General features: G+C 42.8%; 2 long non-coding RNA genes and 1 other non-coding gene across 5 annotated transcripts in view; 1 reads left to right on the top strand and 2 right to left on the bottom strand.

Moving 5' to 3' along the window:
- Positions 1–6,950: 6,950 nt before the first annotated feature.
- On the bottom strand, positions 6,951–7,022 carry TRNAR-GCG (transfer RNA arginine (anticodon GCG)). The gene has a single exon. It is a non-coding gene; the product is annotated as a tRNA-Arg (tRNA).
- Positions 7,023–11,481: 4,459 nt separating this feature from the next.
- LOC132343938 (uncharacterized) lies at positions 11,482–13,583 on the bottom strand. 2 transcript variants are annotated; one of them, XR_009492962.1, is made up of 2 exons: positions 13,404–13,583; positions 11,482–12,599 (listed from the first exon to the last, which is right to left on the bottom strand). It is a non-coding gene; the product is annotated as an uncharacterized lncRNA (long non-coding RNA). The 2 variants fall into 2 exon arrangements; XR_009492961.1 differs by lacking the exon at positions 13,404–13,583 and adding an exon at positions 13,246–13,397.
- Positions 11,951–21,795, top strand: part of LOC132343937 (uncharacterized) — a 154,960-nt gene continuing 145,115 nt past the window's right edge. For both annotated transcript variants that reach the window (XR_009492960.1, XR_009492959.1), the window contains exons 1-2: positions 11,951–12,477; positions 13,552–14,813. This is a non-coding gene — a long non-coding RNA (uncharacterized lncRNA). The remainder of the gene's footprint in view (positions 12,478–13,551; positions 14,814–21,795) is intronic.

A 21,795-nucleotide genomic window follows, 5' to 3' on the forward strand; every position in this document is an offset into this window, starting at 1 on the left:
CCAAAGATGGAGAAGCTCTATACAGTCAGCAAAAACAAGATTGGGAGCTGACTGTGGCTCAGATCATGAACTCCTTATTGCCAAATTCAGCCTTAAATTGAAGAGAGTAGGGAAAACCACCAGACCATTCACATATGACCTACATCAAATCCCTTATAATTATACAGTGGAAGTGACAAATAGATTCAAGGGACTAGATCTTATAGAGTGCCTGAGGAACTATGGATGGAGGTTCATGATGTTGTACAAGAGGCAGTGATCAAGACCATCCCCAAGAAAAAGAAATGCAAAAAGGCAAAATGGTTGAGGAGGCCTTACAAATAGCTGAGAAAAGAAGAAAGGTTAAAGGCAAAGGAGAAAAGGAAAGATATACCTATTTGAATGCAGAGTTCCAAAGAATAGCAAGACAGATAAGAAAGCCTTCCTCAGTGCAAAGGAATAGAGGAAAATAATAGAATGGGAAAAACTAGAGATCTCGTCAAGAAAATTAGAGATACCAAGGGGACATTTTATGCAAAGATGGGCACAATAAAGGACAGAAATGGTATGGACCTAACAGAAGCAGAAGATATTAAGAAGAGATGGCAAGAATACACAGAAGAACTATACAAAAAAGATCTTAATGGCCCAGATAACCAGGATGGTGTGATCACTCACCTAGAGTCAGACATCCTGGAATGTGAAGTCAAGTGGGCCTTAGGTAGCATCACTACAAACAAGGCCAGTGGAGGTGATGGAATTCCAGTTGAACTATTTCAAATCCTAAAAGATGATGCTGTGAAAGTGCTGCATTGAATATGCCAGCAAATTTGGAAAACTCAGCAGTGACCACAGGACTGGCAAAAGTCAGTTTTCATTCCAATCCCAAAGAAAGGCAATGCCAAAGAATACTCAAACTACCGCACAATTGCACTCATCTCACATGCTAGCAAAGAAATGCTCAAAATTCCCCAAGCCAGGTTTCAACAGTGCGTGAACTGTGAACTTCCAGATGTTCAAACTGGATTTAGAAAAGGCAGAGGAACCAGAAATCAAATTGCCAACATCCGCTGAATCATCAAAAAAGCAAGAAGAGTCCCAGAAAAACATCTAGTTCTGCTTTATTGACTATGCCAAAGCCTTTGTGTGGATCACAATAAACTGTGGAAAGTTCTTAAAGAAATGGGAATACCAGACCACCTGATCTGCCTTTTGAGAAATCTGTATGCAGGTCAGGAAGCAACAGTTAGAACTGGACATGGAACAACAGACTGTTTCCAAATCGGGAAAGGAGTATGTTAAGGCTGTGTATTGTCACTGTGCTTACTTAACTTATATGCAGAGTCCATCATGTGAAATGCAGGCTGGATGAAACACAAGCTGGAATCAAGATTGCTGGGAGAAACATCAATAACTTCAGATATGCAGATGACACCACCTTTATGGCAGAAAGCGAATAAGAACTAAAGAACCTCTTGAAGAAAGTAAAAGAGAAGAATGAAAAGTTGGCTTAAAGCTCAACATTCAGAAAACTAAGATCATGGCATCCAATCCCATCACTTCATGGCAAATAGATGGGGAAAGAATGGAAACAGTGACAGACTGTATTTTCTTGGGCTCCAAAATCACTGCAGATGGTGACTGCAGCCATGAAAGTAAAAGACGCTTACTCCTTGGAAGGAAAGCTATGACCAATCTAGACAGCATATTAAAAAGTAGAGACATTACTTTGCCAATAAAGGTCCATCTAGTCAAAGTTATGGTTTTTCCAGTAGTCCTGTATGGATGTGAGAGTTGGACTATAAAGAAAGCTGATGCTGAAGAATTGATGCTTTTGAACTATGGTGTTGGAGAAGACTCTTGAGAATTGCTTGGACCGCAAGGAGATCCAGCCAGTCCATCCTAAAGGAGATCAGTCCTGGGTGTTCATTGGAAGGACTGATGGTGAAGCTGAAACTCCAATACTTTGGCCACCTGATGTGAAGAACTGACTCATTGGAAAAGACCCTGATTTTGGGAAAGATTGAAGGTGGGAGGAGAAGGGGACGACAGATGATGTGATTGTTGGATGGCATCACCGACTCAATGAACATGAGATTGAGTAAGATCCAGGAGTTGGTGATGGTCAGGGAGGCCTGGCGTACTGCAGTCGATGGGGTCACAAAGAGTCAGACACGACTGAGTGACTGAACTGAACTGAACTAAGGCAAGAAGAAGATGGCAGAGTAAGGGGATGGCATGAGAGGGAGGGTTTATGATCTCACTGTGGCCTTACCTGTGGGTAGGTCGGTGGGGGAATGTTAAAGATGCTGATCTGTTTCTATGGTAAATGGAACCTAGAGCCAAGCCAAGTGGAACCCATTCAGGGTGTACCTTCTGTTGACCTAAAACAAATAGCCTACCAGATATTTCTGCAGCAAAGATTGGTTTTTTTGGGATCAGCAGAGAATTGAAATTCAGGGCCTGCAACCATGATAAGTCCCCCTCAGGCAAAGGAAGGGGAACTCTTCTACAGAGGGGAGAAAGAAGTGAAGAGGCTGTGGAAAACAAAGAATCCATGGCTCTTCATTGGTTGAATTCTTACCAGGAGAGAAGAGGAGCCTGCCTTATCCCTGATGGCTCTGCTATCAGCAGAGGGCATAAGAGCACCCCTTCTGATCTCTCATCTCTATTTAATTGAGCTTTGAGTTTATCAGTTTTTTTTACTTCAAAGTCACCTTTAGGCCTCAGAGAACCTAGCATGATAATCCCTTGTGTTACCTCTTGGTTATGCCTATAACATCTAGAAGAATAAACAGGTACAAGTGGTTAACTGAAAGAAAAGACTCATACTACCACCTGTTGACAACATAGTCTGAAGGATGGTGCAAAACGTGTGGCTGTCCCCTGTCCCACTTTCTTTCTCATAAGGTTGCCAAGTTACAGAATCTGCCACTTTCGCTGATTGGGAGTCCCTTCTTCTACTGATTCCCATCTTTTGTCTGTCCTTCTGTAGGTTTTCCTCCTTTTTTTTTTAATATTTCTGCACAAATTCCTCTCTCCCTCCCAACTCTGATGTCTAGACTCCATCTTAGAGGTGGTTCTCAGTGTCATGATAATCATTGGCTGTCTCCTGGAAGGGTGGGTATACGGCTATGTCTGTTGAAAGAGTAAGCTTTAGGCATTCAGAGTCTTCACAGAGACTAGTGCAACTCTTGATGGGTTCTCCATGTTTAATTTAGCTGAGTTACTCTACTCATCCCCATAGTTTTCTCTTCACCCTCTCATATCAAAGACTCTCTCCACTAGGAAAGATGTGAGAAGAAAAGAAGTGCATGGCAGGAAGGAAAATATTGTTTAACATCTTTAGGTTGCTAAGGGAACTAGCTATCACATGGAGGGAAAAGACAGCAAGGTTGCTGTCTGATTCTGAGGACAAGAGGTTGAGAAGTAGTATTTCCCTAATTCTGAAGCACTTTGGAAATTGATGTCACATTATTTTGCCCACTTAGCTCTAATACTGGAGTGCTTAAAACCTATTATAGTGAAACCTGTATCTTCTTCAACACTTTAAGGGGAAGTCTTACAAATTTTTTGCTTTCTGGGGCTTATATTTATATGGTAACATTCCCTTTAAGAGGAACTCAGAGATAGGTTGAAAGGAACTCCAGACTGAAGTCAAGGTGAAATAAAGCTTTCGATGAGGAGGAATTATTCATAGACCTCATAATTGACAATCTTGTGCAAGATAATTGGAACATCATATTAGACACTCTTTGTGACTTGATTGAATTTTATTTGGATCTAAGCATTCAGCCTGAAGGTACGCTGAAAGTGTAATTCTGTTTGAAATAAAAGTTAAAGGAATTTTTGGGTAAAAATTTGGAGGTAAAAAACTATAGATGCTGGTGGGCACAGAATCAGGGACAGGAACTATCCAGTACAAATAACTCACATAATGCTGGCCCTGAAATTTTAGAAAATCCTTTTTACAAAGGAAAAAAGATAAACTAAGCAAGGAAATTTCCCTTGTAATATAAGAAGCATATATATCATGGCCAGCAAATAGTCAATATGACTGTTCTCTTCCCTCCAACCTGTACCCCAAAAGGCATTGCTAGTTGATCAAGACTCACTTTTCCACAAAGCATACAACTGGTCCTGCAGTGATCACTACAGTTTTCCAAGTAGCCAGGGAGAATCACATAATTTGCTATCTGAGATTATCTGAGATACAATGTACCTTCCTTGATAACTTCAGTCACCAAAGAAGGCTCTCAGGTAGACTTGAAATCCCTTGTCCAAATGTCAAAGAAACATTGTAAAATGTCATAGAAGGAGAAAGAGAAGATAAGGTACACAGAAAGTCTTAGTCTAAATCAGATCTGATTCTTTTACATAGCTGATTGAATATTATTTATTCTCAACTTGAAAGAAACTGCTCCTATGTCATTCAAAGAGGGCCCAAACTGAAAACTAAAGTCACTAAATACTCCCACATTCTAGACAGAGATGCAAATGAATGCCTAGAGTTGAAGCAGAAATTTCATAGGGTTTCTGCTTTATGGGGTTTTTTAATGAAGAAGTAGTCAAATCAGCCCCATTACCTCTAATCACCACTGCCTTCCTGGTCTGTGAAAGAAGCCTGGGGTGAGGAAAAGCATCATCACAGTCCTTTGAAATATGGGGAAATTCTCCCTCTCCTCCCCAGAATGGGGGGGGGGGTGCACTCCAAGAGATCATCTGCAAAGAGAGTTGGTGTTTTGAAGAAGGAAAGGCTGGATTACTCTTGTTCCTCATTGTGACAACTTGCTCTTATGTTTCTCTGCCTGTCTGAGGAGGGGAAGTAAGACCTGCAACAAGGAGGTGGGTTGAGAGATGGGACGGCAGTAGAGTGCCTGCTTGCTGACCCTTGGTATATCAAGGAAGCGTGAGTTTTCCAAGGGTTGGGAAGACACAACAGAAGGTAGTTTGGTCAAGTTTTTTTGTCCTCAGCAAGAAGGGATGCTTTCTGGGTGTAGGAACCTCAGCAGCATAGGCTGTGATATTGACCACTGGTGGGAGACACTGGAGCAATGATGAAAGAGGTTGAACCAGAATTAAAGTTCCCATGTTTGGGACTCTTCAGTGGGAGGCTCCACAGGGCCCTCCAGAGAAGCCTGAAATGTACAACACAAGATATTCATCGTTCAGAAGCCAACTCTACAGAAGACACTGGTTGTCAGTGTTAGTATAAGAAAAGAAAGTCAATAAGAATAGAAAAGAGCCCACCCTTAAGACTCACAAGAAGACATTTACCTTTTCCAATGTGGTGGCCAGCCTTCAGGACGGGCTTCTTATATTTCTTCTCTTTTGTTCTCTATCCTCCAACCTCTTGCCACTATCTACTTTTCTCTTTTTTCTATTGTCTAGAGCATAGAGCAAGATAGGGATTCCTGGATTCCGTAGCTTTTGTGTTGAGTAGGATCAATTTGCAGATAATTGTAGCTATGAGTGTGAGAGTTGGACTGTGAAGAAGGCTGAGCGCCGAAGAATTGATGCTTTTGAACTGTGGTGTTGGAGAAGACTCTTGAGAGTCCCTTGGACTGCAAGGAGATCCAATCAGTCCATTCTGAAGGAGATCAGCCCTGGGATTTCTTTGGAAGGAATGATGCTAAAGCTGAAACTCCAGTCCTTTGGCCACCTCATGCGAAGAGTTGACTCATTGGAAAAGACTCTGATGCTGGGAGGGATTGGGGGCAGGAGAAGAAGGGGCTGACAGAAGATGAGATGGCTGGATGGCATCGCTGACTCGATGGACGTGAGTCTGAGTGAACTCCGGGAGTTGGTGATGGACAGGGAGGCCTGGTGTGTTGCGATTCATGGGGTTGCAAAGAGTCGGACATGACTGAATGACTGATCTCTGTAGCTATGGGAATACTGGAGGAAAAAAACACTACTTGATGCTTGAATTTCCACAACCAATAATGGTTTCTTTGGTGTTAATTACAGTCTCTTTCTTCTTTTTATTCCCCTCCTCCCCCCCAGATATTAATTTGAAATGATAAAATTTTCTAATAATAAAATGAAAGATTCTAAATATTCTTGTAAAGGGTAGCAAGGTGAGTTGTCGTCTTACTTCTACCCTCATTTACTCAGAGGCACAGATCCTGTGGCTGAGCTGCAAATCAAAAGGTGAGGATTACACCCTGCTTGTAGTGGAGGATTGCAAAGCCATATAACACATGGGTACAGAATTGGGACCAATAATTCAATCTGCCACACTTCTCAATCCATTTATTTGGTATGATCCTAATTTCTTGCTATTTCATATAGCTTGCTGCTGCTAAGTCGCTTCAGTCGTGTCTGACTCTGTGCGATCCCACAGACGGCAGCCCACTAGGCTCCTCTGTCCCTGGGATTCTCCAGGCAAGAACACTGGAGTGGGTTACCATTTCCTTCTCCAATGCATGAAAGGGAAAAGTGAAAGTGAAAGTGAAGTCGCTCAGTCTGTCCGACTCCTAGCGACCTCATGGACTGCTGCCTACCAGGCTCTTCGTCCATGGGAATTTCCAGGCAAGAGTACTGGAGTGGGGTGCCATTGCCTTCTCGTTCATATAGCTTAGTTATATATAATATATAAATTGTTGGCTTCCCAGGTGGCACAGTGGTGAAGAATCTGCCTGCCAATCCAGGAGGCAAAGAAGATGTGGGTTTGATTCCTGGGTCAGGAAGATCCTCTGGAGGAGGAAATGGCAACACGTTCCATTCCAAACTCTCACCTGGAAAATCCCATGGACAAAGGAGCCTGGTGAGCTACAGTGGCAAAGAGTTAGACATAACTGAGCACATGAGTTGAACTGAATGTCTATAAATTGTGTGTGTGTGTGAAGTCGCTCAGTCATGTCCACTCTTTGTGACCCTGTGGACTGTAGCCTGCCAGGCTCCTCTGTCCATGGGATTCTCCAGGCAAGAATACTGGAGTGGGTTGCCATTTCCTTCTCCACGGGATCTTCCCAACCCAGGGATTGAACCCAGGCCTCCTGCTTCGCAGGCAGATGCTTTATCCTCTGAGCCACCAGGGAAGCCTATAATTATAAGTCTATAAATTATATGTGTTATAAAAGAGAAACTTCTCTAAGTCTAGGGCCATGTGAAAGAGGATGATCTGAAGGATAAGGAAACTATTAACAGTGTGATCAGGCAGAAAGTTGATGAAGTCAGTTATGGCAGGATGAATCTTGAGCTGAGATGGGCTAACATGTTGGAAAGGAAGGGGAGGAAAGTCCCTCCGAGAAAGACTCTGGAGACAGGTGTGTGTCTGGCAGGTTGATTGGTTGATAGGGAAAGGGAAGGGGTTCTTGTCATGCCCAGATGCCTGGCTTGGGTGATTACAATAATCAGGGGGAAGCATAGTTCAGGACTGGATGTGGAAATATGAGGGCCTGTGAGATATTCAGGCATGCCCATGAAGCATCTAGATTTTTGGATCTGAATCTCAGGAGACAAAGATTTTGCTGGAAATAAAGATTTAGGCATCATCAACTTGGAGTAATTAATGTTCTAAGTGAAGTGAAAGTTGCTCAGTCATGTCTGACTCTGCGACCCCATGGACTATACAGTCCATGGAATTCTCCAGGCCAGAATACTGGAGTGGGTAGCCTTTCCCTTCTCCAGGGGATCTTCCCAAATAATGTTCTAGGAACAGAAGAAATTTCTGAAGAGGCCTGTGTGTAGAAATATGAAGCCCAAACCCACTGGCTTTTAAGAAATAGCAGAGGAAGTGAAATTCACAAAAGGGATCATAGTATATGCGGCGGGAAAGTCTTAACACAAGCTGAAACTCAGAAATGTCAAGATGAAATAAGCTGTTATAATTTGGGCTCATTTCCTCCCCAGATCCAAAGTTCTTCTCCAGGGCAATGCCCCACGCCACCCTGCGTACCTTGTGTTGGCAATGCTTGGGTCCAGGGAGTGTGTTAGGTGCTTCTAGTTTTTGCAGGCAAAGGAGAGTTCCACAGGGACATGAAGATTCATTTTTGCTTTCCTTCAAATAAAAATTAGTCTCAATGAGCCCTGAAGCCCTACCAAATGAATCTAGATGTGTTTTGGGGTTTTAATTCATTGTGGTGGTGGTGGTGGTGTTCAGTCACTAAGTTGTGTCTGACTCTTTGTGACCCCATGGACTGTAGACTGCCAGGCTCTTCTGTTCATGGGATTTCCCAAGCTAGAATACTGGAGTGGGTTGCCATTTCCTTCTCCAGAGGATCTTCCCGACCCAGCCACCAGGGAAGCCTTTAATCCATTGTAGGCAACAGTGTTTAGCATTTTAACTTGAACCATTTGTGTTAGTGAACACAAATTAATTATCTGGTATCTCTGTATCCACCCACTAAATTAGTGAAACAACCACGAAATTACCTTTGTTTTGTCTGATTTTTTGTAAGTATTTATGAGACACAAGGAAGGGTAGATTGAGATGAAAACAAAGTCCTTGGAGAACACTTGTGAAGTTAAGTAATTTTCAAAGGGGCTTTGTATCATCAGAAAGACTGCTTTCCTTAGAACCATCTGAATTGTACTTGGGAGACTTTGCTCATGTCTCTGAGTGGTGCTTGAGATGAACCCCAGACTGCAATTTTCTCAAAAGCAATTACTAAAAAGGGGCCTTATTGAAGAGGTAATGAAACTGTTCATCACCACAAAAACACTTTCCACCAGACATGATGAAAACACTTGCTGGGCTGGGTAGGGTGTTTTATCATTTATTTAGTCTCTGAGACTATTCCTACCAAGCCAGGGAGGTGGGAAGTAGAGGCAAGATCTTGAAATGAACAAGATCAAAAGGTTCTGTTGTTAACGAAATATTGACACTCTGCTTTCTTTCTGAGTCATCCAGGCCCAGTGCCTACATGAACCCATCGGGAGCTCTCACTTTCTTGCTCCCCTGGCTGAATGCAGATATGTCTGCTACTCTTGTAACAGAGGATTAGAATGGAATGTAAACTTCTAAAAGTGACCTGGCCAGGCTGTCATTCTGCAGTCTCTATGAGTATATTTCTTTGGGTCTCTGAATCTGGGAGTATATTTCTCTGGGTTTGAGTCCTGTCTCTGCCACTTTCAGTATGATTTTATGTGAATTAATTAACTCTGAGAAGAAGATTTGGTTTCCTTATCCTTAAAAAGGATGAAATAATAGTAAAAAGAATAATACTCATCTCATAAGGATATTGTGAGGATTGAATAAGTTAATGCATGTAACATGCCTGGCAGACTGTCCACACCCAGTGAACAGGAGTCATTATCTATCAAATGAGTTTGGCAAAATCTATGGGTCTCACATTGAATGGGCATATGGCTTGAGTAGATTGTTTAAAATATACATTTGGGGTGTTTTTTTCTTAAAGATTTTGATGTAGTAGGTAGGTCTGTGAGGTGAGGTCTCATTTAACCAATGCTAATTCTGCTGCAGACATTTGCAAGCACACTTTGAGAGCTATTGGAGCAAATGCATGGTCTTCCTGATCCCTCTTAGAGTTCTGAGGCACTTAGACCCCAGTTTAAGGTACAGAAAAGAGGACGTTCACTTGTGATTAAAGATGAGTCCCAGGTAAAGTTCTGAAAGTGGTAGAATTGTGGTTTGATGGAGAAATGGAAGCAGGAGGTAGGAGCTAGCCACAGACAAGGGGTTGGCAGGTATAATGACCAGAGTCCAAAGGGTAAGGATGTGTGGCCAGAAAGATGATCTCCAAAACTGAAGACACTAGGGGGACTTGGAAGGTAGTAGGTGAGAAGAGTCAGCCAAGGAGACTGGGAGTGTGTATGAAGAGGATCTCCCACAGGTACAGGTTGGAGAGATTATTCTTGTGGGATTGTGCATGGCAGTCCAGAGGCTGGCGAGTTTATTAGGAGCAGCTGGCAAGTTTCCGGCCTGAGCTCATTAGGGCTTGCATTAACGTGACAGCGATCAGAACAGGAAACCAGCAATAACATTTCAAAGGAATTTTGAGGAACTGTTCACTTCATTGTAAGAGGCGATCAAGTCCAGATTTGGGGAATGTCACAGAACCAACATTGTTGTAAACACAGACATTTGGGAGAAATATCAATAACCTCAGATATCAGATGATGCCACTTTAATAGCGGAAAGTAAAGAGGAACTAAAGAGACTCTTGATGAGGGTGAAAGAGGAGAGTGAAAAATCTGATTTAAAACTCAACATTCAAAAAACTAAGATCATGGAATCCAGTCCTAACACTTTATGGCAAATAGAAGAAGAAAAAGTGGAAGCAGTGACAGATTTTATTTTCTCGTGCTCCAAAATCAGTGTGGACAGTGACTGCAGCCATGAAATTAAAAGATGCTTGCTCCATGGAAGGAAAACTGTGACAAACTAGACAATACATTAATAAGCAGAGAGCAAATTTCTGTATCGTCAAAGCTGTGGTTTTTCCAGTAGTCATGTATGGATGTGAGAGTTGGTTCATAAAGAAGGCCGAGCCCCAAATAATTGGTGCTTTTGAATTATGGTGCCGGAGAAGACTCTTTAGAGTTCCTTGGGCAGCAAAGAAATCAAATCAGTCAAGCCTAAAGGACATCAATCCTGAATATTCATTGGAAGGACTGATGCTGAAGCTGGAGCTCCAATATTTTGGCCACCTGATGCAAAGAACCGACTCACTGGAAAAGATCCTGATGCTGGGAAAGATGGAGGGCAGGAGGAGAAGCGGGCTACAGAGGATGGGATGGTTAGATAGCATCACTGACTCAACGGACATGAATTTGAGCAAACTCTGGGAGATTGTGAAGGACAGAGGAGCCTGGCATGCTGCAATCCATGGGGTTGCAGAGAGTCAAACATAGCGACTGAACAACAACGACAGACATTTTACCATTAGACAGTGAATAGGGATTTCGCTTCAGAGCAAGGAAACACAAAGTATGCAAGACTGGTAGCAACTGTTAAAAACACTGATATTTAAGCAGACTCCCTTCACCGCTCCAGTGGTGGCAGAAGGCAATCTAGACCCCAGGTGCAAGATACTAGATTTGTTCTTCTCTGACCCCAGGCTCTGTTTTCATTTTCAAATTTTTTGCCTAACACAGCACATAAATTAAAACAGTGGGAGGAGAGGGGAGAGGTCTGTGAGAAGCTGTTGGGAGTCTCAGCTATGGGCGCCTCTTGCCCCAGCTCAGTGGGTACCAGCGGCAGTGGCCGTGATGCCGAGGCCCCGGTACTTTCAGTCTATTCTCTCTGTAGTGACTGCTGGCTCCACCCGGGGCGTGGAAGGCTGAGAATCTGTGAGGCCAGGGTACCTGTCATCTCCTCCGCTTCCAAGATTTATTCTTAGGTGTGGTGTGGAAAGGGTGGGTAAAACCCTAAAAGAAGATGGATCCTAAGTTTTGATTGCTGTGCCGGCAGTCCTTTAACTGCCTCTGGGAACATGCTGTACTAGAAAAAAAATAACAAACAGGACTTTATTGGAACTAAGTTTTTACTCCCAACATAGCATTACAACTCTGTAATTTCTCTTAAATGCTCTATTTCTCTTGTTCCATTGTGGCTGGAATGTTTAGAGAGCATCATCATCCTAGTGACTCATGTTTGTGATTTTTAACTGACTTTGCCTTTAATCTGGCCAGAGATTTCTTCAAGCCAGCTTGGTTGCTGCTTCCTAGCAAATCTTTGGGTAATGTTGCCGCTGTACTTGAATCCTTTCTTCCTTCCTTTTCAATTCATGGTGTCTTTCTAAACAGATCTCACTTGTGGGTTTACTTTCTGCTTCCACTGTTACTGTGTTTCAGAAAAATCTTTGGAGTAGAGGGGTAAGGGGTCAGGTGACATAGATAATCACTTTCAAATGTGGTTTTGTTGAGTAGAGATGCATGGGCCTTCCATTGCCATGAGTTTTTCTTTTCTTTGAAATTCAAGTGATTATTTCAAATCATGAACTTCACAAATCCACACATGTAAAGTTAGTGTTCTTCATAATAATAAAAACAGTAGAACTTAATAAATGTTCGTCTTGAGTAAGTCAATGTGACAAATATTGGACTGGCCAAAAATTTCGTCTGCGTTTTCCCATAACATGGAAAACTAGAACTTTCTGGCCACCTCGATACTTTGTATCCCTTTTCTGTTTGAATCCTTTGGAAACTTTATAAGTTGTTTTATCCCTTCAATAGGACAAGAAACAGGCCCTGAAAGTTTATGTACTGTGTGGTCAGGCCATTCATGATGGCTGTTGTCCTACACTCTGGACTCGCTCTGCCTGACCAGTCCCTGCCTCACTCACATGATTCCCCAGTTTTTTTAATTATCCGGCTTAATCAGTAACTGCCTGCACGTTTGCCCCCTGCCCTAGCGCTGGTTTCCCTAGTAACTGATGAGCCAACCCGGCGTCAGTTCCCCCTATAAACGGTAGGCTCACCGCCGCCTCCCCGCCCCCCCCAACAACAAGCGTAGTGCTGCGTGCCGTCTGTCGTCTGTCGTCTGTCGTCCGCAGGGGGCTGTCTCTCCAGGACCTTTGTTTTGGATGTGTAAGCGACCTGTCCAATAAATGGTTGATGCCTCTGTTGGTGTTTCTGTCTCTCTTCAGTCTCTCCACTGGGCAACGGCAAGGCTTTCAGGCCTGTGGTGTGCATTCCAACAGGTTCCTCATCTAAAGGAAGAGGCAAAACAGTAGTCTTTTTTTTCAAATTTTTTTAAAAAAATTGAAGTAGAGTTGATTTACAGTACTGTGTTAATTTCAAGTGTGTAACAAAGTGATTCAGTTATATAAATTTATGTATATACATAGTTTTTTAAGTTTATTTTCCATTATAGGTAATTACAAGATATTGAATATAGTTCCCTGTGCTGCACAGTAAATCCTGTTGCTAGTCTATTTTTATAAAGAAGTTTTATCTGTTAATCAAATATTCCTAATTTATCCCTCTCTTCCCTCCCATTCCCTTTGGTAGCCATAAGTTTGTTTTTTATGTTTGTATCTGTTTTAAAATAAGTTTGTTTATATCACATTTTAGATTCCACATGTAAGTAATATATATTTGTCTTTCTCTGTCTGACATCACTTAGTATGATAATCTGTAGGTCCATGTTGCTGAAAATTGCATTATTTCATTTTTTTAAATGGCTGAGCAATATTCCATTGTGTGTATATATATACTTCACATCTTAAATCAGCTGTCTGTTGATAAGCATTTGGGTTTCCATGTCTTGGTTATTTATTGTAAATAGTACTGCTGGGAACATTGGGGTGCATGTATCATTTTGAATTAGTGTTTTCAATTTTTCTGGATGTTTACCCAAGAGTAGAATTGCTGGATCATATGGCTGTTCTATTTGTAGTTTTTTAAAGGAAGCTTCTATGTTTAGGACACTCAGGATGGCTGTTCTCTTGTTCTCTGTGCATCCCCCCTCTGTCCAGTGCCTGCTTCACCTGTACCCTATGCACACAACTGACCTTCCTTTCTGCTTGCCCCAGGCCCCAGATGGTGATTGTTCTCATCAAAGAGACAGTGAGGGGCGTGCCCCTCTGCTGGTTTCCCTGGTAACTAATAAGCCTGCCTGCCCTCAACTCCTCACTAACTGGTTATCTCCCCTCCCCCCAGGAATGAGGACAGCTGCCAGATCCTGCTGTCTGCTGCACACAGTCGGGTATCATTCCAGGACCTTGCTTCAGAAGTTAAGTTCCCCCTCTATTAAATCACTGGTGTCTGTTGCTGACTCTGGGCTCGTTCTGATGGGCAAGCACAGCCCTACAGGGTGCAGCCCAACTACTGTTGGAGCAGCCAGGAGACGGAGGAAACCCTCGTGAGCGTGGATGTGGCAGGAAACACAGCATAGGGAGGGGAAAGTTGTGGGGGTCATCCACTAACACATGGGGCCCCAAAGTTCCATAGGTCAAGCCGAAAGTTATGGGAAATCCCGGGGTGGCTGTCCGCTAGTATGTGGGGCTCCAGGGTGGCTGTCCTTGCTAACTGGAGGCTGCCAAGAGATCTGGAGAACAATGGTCTCTAATGACTGCTATTGTAGTGAGTCTTGTAATAGGTTAAGCTAGCTTTCTAGAAGGAACTGGTATTTCTCTTGTCCCTTTGAGATATAAATAACCTACCTGTGCTCTCTGGAACTTTAACCTCCTGTGATCTTTTTGGATGTGCCTTGTATATCTTCTTTGGCCTTTGAGGATATGGATGTATTTGAAAGTCAAAATGGAGTAGCTGTGGTGCAGACATTGGAAGTAAAACTAGGTGGCCATCGTATACATGATTTTAGGCACATTCTTGTATTGTTGAAAGCTTGTTTTCTGAACTGTTTGCAGACCAGGACATTATCTCAGAATGAGGTTACTGCTTGTATTTTGCTTAATTGTCATGATCTCCCCTCTGTTGTACCTGTTGGATGTCTTTGGTTTCATCCCTAGTCTGTGGGAGGAAATCTATTTGAGGACTGAGCAACACCACTGGCCTCCCTGTGAAATGAGTCAAATTTCTGGGTCTACAGTGAAATGGCATTGTTGTCCTCCTCTGGATTCCATGAAAAATTGACCTGCCTAATGTGATTATGTAGGGGTTACTGACAATGAGGGGAAAGGCTCATCATCTTCCGGTCCCACATGCTGATACATCAGAAAGACTCCTGTCAATAAACATTACTGAATGACCAACAGCCCATGAGCCGCCCCCCAGACTATGCTGTACAGAGAGGAATAGGCTGGACTTCTGGACATACAGTCCATCTAGTGGGGTTAATTGCTTTTGTTTGGAAAGACTTAATGGGTCCACCTTTAACAGCACTCAGCATCACACGAGATGAAGATATGTACTGTGACCGCTGACTTCTGGCCAGACCATCAGACTGTTTCTTTTAAAAGGTGGGTCTTCCTCTCCCCGTGGGAATGGCTCTGGGTTTGTGAAAACCAGGGGTGGCCTGTCCTTCCTTAGAACCACACAGGGCACTGCTGCTATTGACTCCCTTTCCACTGATCAGGTAAGTGCTTTGGCTCCAAAGTTTGCCCACATCCTGGCCAATGACTGTTCTGGGCATACTAGGTATCTTAATCTTGATACTCTGGCCCCTACTGTCTGTATTGTGATATCTGGTTTCAGTGCCCCTAGCAAACCTGAACGGATACGGTAGAGGGTGAGGGGATGGGGGGACCAAGATTGTAAGGGTTGGGCAGGGTCTGTAGGAGTGGAGTGTACGGTCAGGCCGCTCAAGGTCGCTGTTCCTTGCTCTCTGTACACCCCCGCCTGATTTCACCTGTACACTATACACATGTATGACCTTCCTATGTACTTACCACAGGCCCCGGCTAGTAATTGTTCTTATCAAAGGGGCTGTGAGGGGCACGTCACTGCAGTTTCCCTGATAGCTAACAAGCATACCTGACATCAATTCCCCTATAACTGGTAAGCTCCCCTCACCCTCAGGAGTGAAGATTGCCACCCTGCCCTGCCAGGTATCCACTGCACATGGTGGGCTATTGCTCCAGGTCCTTGCTTCAGATATGCAAGCCTTCCCTGCCACACCTAATCCCCACCCCTGCCAATTAAACCACTGATGTCTCTCTTGCTGATTCTGGGTTCTTTCTTTAGTTTTGACCAGGCAAGCACAGGGCTTGTAGGCCTGTGGGGGGCAGCCCTACAAACCTCCATACTGTTCTTCAGAGTGACTGTACCAATTTACATTCCCACCGATAGTGTAGGAGGGGTCCCTTTTGTCCACAGCCTCTTTCAGTTCAGTTGCTCAGTTGTGTCCGACTCTTTGTGACCCCACAGACTGTAGCACGCAGGGCTTCCCTGTCCATCACCAGCTCCTGAAGCTTGCTCAGACTCATGTCCATAGAGTCAGTGATGCCATCCAACCATCTTGCCCTCTGTCATCCCCTTCTGCTCCTGCCTTCAATCATTCCCAGCATCAGGGTCTTTTCAAATGAGTCAGTTTTTTGCATCAGGTGGTCAAAGTATTGAAGCTTCAGCATCAGTCCTTCCAATGAATATTCAGGACTGATCTCCTTTAGGAATGACTGGTTGGATCTCCTTGCAGTCCAAGGAACTCTCAAGAGTCTTCTTCAACACCACAGTTCAAAAGCATCAATTCTTTGGTGCTCAGCTTTCTTTATAGTCCAACTCTCACATCCCTACATGACTACTGGAAAAACCATAGCTTTGACTAGATGGACCTTTGTTGGCAAAGTAATGTCTCTGCTTTTTAATATGCTGTCTAGATTGGTCATAGCTTTTCTTCCAAGGAGTAAGCATCTTTTACTTTCATGGCTGCAGTCACCATCTGCAGTGATTTTGGAGCCCAAGAAAATACAGTCTGTCACTGTTTCCATTGTTTCCCCATCTGTTTGCCATGAAGTGATGGGACCAGATGCCATGATCTTAGTTTTCTGAATGTTGAGCTTTAAGTCAACTTTTTCACTCTCCTCTTTCACTTTCATGAAGAGGCTCTTTAGTTTTTCTTCACTTTCTGCCATAAGGATGGTGTCATCTGCATATCTGAGGTTATTGATATTTCTCCCGGCAATCTTGATTCCAGCTTGTGCTTCATCCAGCCTGGCATTTTGCATGATGTACTCTGGATATAAGTTAAATAAGCAGGGTGACAATATACAGCCTTGACGTACTCCTTTTCCTATTTGGAACCAGTCAGTTGTTCCATGTCCAGTTCTAACTGTTGCTTCTTGACCTGCATACAGATTTCTCAGGAGGCAGGTCAGGTGGTCTGGTATTCCCATCTCTCTAAGAATTTTCCACAATTTGTTGTGATATACATAGTCAAAGACTTTGGCGTAATATACTGTCTCTAGCATTTATTATTTGTAGCCTCTTTTTTTAAAACTTTTAATTTTGTTTTGGAGTATAGCCAGTTGATAATATTGTGATGGTTTCATGTGGGCAGCCATACTTATACATGTATTCATTCTCCCCCAAACTCCCCTCCTATCCAGGCTGCCACATAACATTGAGCAGAGTTCCTTGTGCTATGCAATAGGTTATTTGTAGACTTTTAAATAATAGCTATTCTAATGGGTGTGAGGATACTTCATTGTGGTTTTGATGTGCATTTCTGTAATAATTAGGGATGTTGAGCATCTTTTCATGAGCTTGTTGGCCATCTGTATGTCTTCTTTGGAGAAATATCTACTTAGGTTTCTGCTCATTTTTTTGATTGGATTTTTTATTTTTGATATTAACTTGTATGAGCTGTTTAAATATTTTGACTATTAACCCTCATTGGTCTCATCATTTGCAAATGATGTTTTCTCCCATAGGTTGTCTTTTCATTTTGTTGATGGTTTCCCTTGTTTTTTAAGTTTATGTACCATTGTTCATTTTGATTTTATTTCTTTTTGCCTTGGGAGACTGATCTAAGAAAATAATGCTATGATTTATGTCAGAATATTTTGCCTATGTTCTCTTCTAGTTTTATGGTTTCATGTTTTATATTTAGGTTCTTTAAGCCATGTTGAGTTTTTTTTTTTTTTTGGTATGGTGTTAGTGTGTTCTAATTATATTGATTTACATGTAACTGTTCAGATTTTCGGAGAAGGCAATGGCACCCTACTCCAGTACTCTTGCCTGGAAAGTCCCATGAGCGGAGGAGCCTGGTGGGCTGCAGTCCATGGGGTTGCTAGAGTCGGACACGACTGAGCGACTTCACTTTCACTTTTCACTTTCATGCATTGGAGAAGGAAATGGCAACCCACTCCAGTGTTCTTGCCTGGAGAATCCCAGGGACAAGCAAGACTGGTGGGCTGCCGTCTATGGGGTCGCACAGAGTTGGACACGACTGAAGCGACTTAGCAGCAGCAGCAGCAGCAGTTCAGATTTTCAAACACCACTTGCTGAAAAGACTGTCTCTTCTCCATTGAATATTCTTTCCTCCTTTGTTAAAGATTAATTGACTATAGATGGTGGATTTATTTCTGGGCTCTCTATTCCATTCCGTTGATGTATATATCTTTTGTGCCAACACCACACTGAAAAATATAATCTTGATATTAGATTTGAGTCCTATTATGAAAGACTTTTAATGAGCTGTGGAATATTATTGGTTTTGTGTATTTTTAGAATTAATAATCTGGAAGAGACCGAAACATGTGACTTTTTTCTTTTTTTTTGAGTATCAGTTTGGTACAGTGACCACCAGACAGTAATGGAACTCTGAGGCCCCAATTCTTGCAGAAGAGCCTTGCTAGGTAATCATAAATGCCGAAACTGAAGTCTTTGATCTCAGACATGGAGATACTAGATATGTTAGGCAGGCTGTGAAACCTGTGTGTGTACCTTGAACAAAGAATGATGATATCACAATTACTCCAGAATAAAGGCTGAGAATTCCAACATGAAAGTGATGCTAATGAACTTTGATGAAATGCTCTAGCATATTAAAACAGATATAGAAGGCTAGAGAATTCCTCTTGGAAAGCAACATTGCAAAAGAAGGAAGCAGATAGCTTTTAGGCCCTAAGGAATCTAATTCAAGTGAGCAAGTCACAGGTATAATGGGCTGGTTTAGTGGGAGGGAATTGTTGTTCCGTTGCTAAGCACTGTTCAACTCTGCGACCTCATGGACTGCAGCATGCCAGGTTTCCCTGTTCTTCACTGTCTTCCAGAGTTTGTTCAAAATCTTGTCCATTGAGTTGGTGATGTCATCCAACCATCACATCCTCTGTCACTCACTTCTCCTCCTGCCCTCAGTCTTTCCCAGTGGGAGACAGAGATGCAGTGAAATGGCCCTCCAAGATGAAATATATTCTACTAGGTGAGAGGGCCATAGCAATAGTGAGTCCACAATGGACTGTTACCTGAACTGACTTCAGGTAAATGGTACTTACTCAGAGGTTGAAGGATCAAAGTCAGGGCTCTGACTCAAGGAAATAGGAGTACTTGGCGGGGGGGGGAAGGGTAATGTGTTAAAACTTGGGAAGAGGGTAAGCAGGAACCTCAACTGAGCCAAAGGCAGGGCTGGATAGTTGACGATGGTTTGAGGTCCATCATTATGGGAGGTCATACCTGGGACTTTATTCCTTGTTCTAAATGGAAAAGTAGGACTTGGGAAGCAGCGTGGAATTATACTTCTTTTCATTGGCAAGCTGAGTCTTAGAGCAACATCTGTTTTTAATATAATCTGCATATAAATACGGAGAAGGCAATGGCACCCTACTCCAGTACTCCGGCCTGGAAAATCCCAAGGACGGAGGAGCCTGGTGGGCTGCAGTCCATGGGGTCGCTAAGAGTTGGACAGAACTGAGCGACTTCACTTGCACTTTTCACTTTCACGCATTGGAGAAGGAAATGGCAACCCACTCCAGTGTTCTTGCCTGGAGAATCCCAGGGACAAGCAAGACTGGTGGGCTGCCGTCTATGGGGTCGCACAGAGTTGGACACGACTGAAGCAACTTAGCAGCAGCATATAAATATATATACACACATATAGATATGTGTTTATGACTGTGTACACATACACAGTCAGCTGTAAAATTGGATTAGTCGATGACTTGGAAAAGAGAAAATTTTAGGAAGATCTATCAGTGGTCCAAACTGTGGTCAGCCAGTCAGGGCCATAAAGAAATTGGGAGGAGTCTAAATGCTATGAAGATCAGCACAGACCTAGATAGAGGGTCCCTGCTGCTAAGTCGCTTCAGTCATGTCCGACTCTGTTCGACCCCATAGACGGCAGCCTACCAGGCCCCCCTCTCTCTGGGATTCTCCAGGCAAGAACACTGGAGTGGGTTGCCGTTTCCTTCTCCAGAGGGTCCCTAGCCCAGTAAAATATGTAGATCTACTCTGTAAGGTTTTCCAGTAGTCATGTATGGATGTGAGAGTTGGACTGTGAAGAAGGCTGAGCGCCGAAGAATTAATGCTTTTGAACTGTGGTGTTGGAGAAGACTCTTGAGAGTCCCTTGGACTGCAAGGAGATCCAGCCAGTCCATTCTAAAGGAGATCAGTCCTGGTTGTTCTTTGGAAGGAATGATGCTAAAGCTGAAACTCTAGTACTTTGGCCACCTCATGCAAAGAGTTGACTCATTGGAAAAGACTCTGATGCTGGGAGGGATTGGGGGTGGGAGGAGAAGCAGATGACAGAGGATGAGATGGCTGGATGGCATCACTGACTTGATGGACAGGAGTTTGAGTGAATTCTGGGAGCTGGTGATGGACAGGGAGGCCTGGCGTGCTGTGATTCATGGGGTCGCAAAGAGTTGGACACGACTGAGTGACTGAACTGAACTGAACTCTGTAAGGAGTGCCTGGTGAGTGCTCAGAGAATATGTGGAATTCCAGAGCTGCTCCTCTTCTCTGTATTATATCTTGTCTTTTATTTTCCTATTTGCAGTTCCATTCTACCTCTAATCTTGTTTCTGTGCTATTCTTTTCCCAGAACTGGTTTTGGATTTTGAACTTTGGTTTCTTCTATCTCTCCCCTGGCAAGCCCTCTTTATTAACTAGCCCTGTTTGATGTGAATCTCGACTTCCCACAGACATTTACTGCTCTCTCATGCAGACTCTATAGGCCAGGGCCCAATTTTGTAAACGGACTTGGAAAGATAGTAGTTATTGCTATTTCTGAACAATTCTGTTGTCTTTGGACCATCCCTATCCTCATTTATTATCAGTATATTCGATAGAGAAGTATTTCCTAAAGTATGCTCACTGCATGCTTAGTCCTATGAAATGGGCTATGAAAAGAGTTCTGTGACCATATATGTTTGGGAAGCAGAGTATGATATATCCTCCTCTTGGGAGTCGAACTATGAATGTTAGCACATTAAAGGCTCTGATAAGTCCTTCAGGAAAGGAAACTCTTCATAAACAAGTGTTTTCCAAAGTTGCTTGTTCTGCTACTTAAAATTCCATAGACATAATGTTCCAAAGAACAAATTTGAGGAAATGCTGGCACAAAGCAGAGTTTGTACTGGATTTTCTATTTAAATTGTTAGGCTAAATGAACTTTATTGATAGTCATCAAGTCTAGCAGAGAATAGAGCGTAGTTTGCAAATATTTTCTTTTGATAGAGCATTCCCATGACCACAAAATCTCTTTTGTGACTGTATAGGAGACTTCTTAAGGTTCTACGTGTGACTACCTCATGTTAGGATAAGAAGTAAAAGCAGTTGACCTTCAGAATATTATTCAAATATGATTTTGTCCTGGGAACAAAATAAAACATGTACTGAATTTATTTTAATTAGAAATGCACAATAGAGTAGAAATAACTGTACTGGTTAACATGACCTAGAATTAGTTTCTCATGAAGGAAGAGACAGCTCTTCAACTAGTAGTAATTAGGCCTCCCCTTTAATCAGTGGGACAGTGAAAACCAGTGAGAAGTAAGTACTTGTCTCTTATAATCTTAGCAGAGGGAGACTTGAGGTCTTTAGGCAATAATGCAGCATTCAGAATGTGCACTATAAAATTTCTGAGCTGTATTGACAAGTCTGGGGCTGTTAGTTTTTATGGAATGCAGTTGCATCTTTTATGCTGGTAATCCTAAGTCATTCAACCAAACTCAGCAAGCAATACGAAGGACGGTGGAAGTGGAATTCAGGAGAAACATAATTTTATAGTGCCAGTGATTCTGTGGCCCATTACTCTGAGTGAGTCTAAGCCTGGGAGAAGGAATGGATGGGAGTGAGGGTCAGCCCACTCCCTCACTCATGGGAAAGAATGTTAATCTGCTTTCCTCTCTTTTCCCAAGTGCCTTTTCTAGCATGAGCGTGCTGTGTGTCAAGCATGATTTTAGTGGTTGGTGATTTGTGTTCCTCACAAAAATGGCTTCCTTAAACAAACCAAAGTCTTCAACTGGAGATCAATATGGTAGTGCCCTTCCAAGGGATTTTCAA

Source organism: Bos taurus, chromosome 26 (genome assembly GCF_002263795.3).
Source record: "Bos taurus isolate L1 Dominette 01449 registration number 42190680 breed Hereford chromosome 26, ARS-UCD2.0, whole genome shotgun sequence".
Classification (NCBI taxonomy): domain Eukaryota; kingdom Metazoa; phylum Chordata; class Mammalia; order Artiodactyla; family Bovidae; genus Bos; species Bos taurus.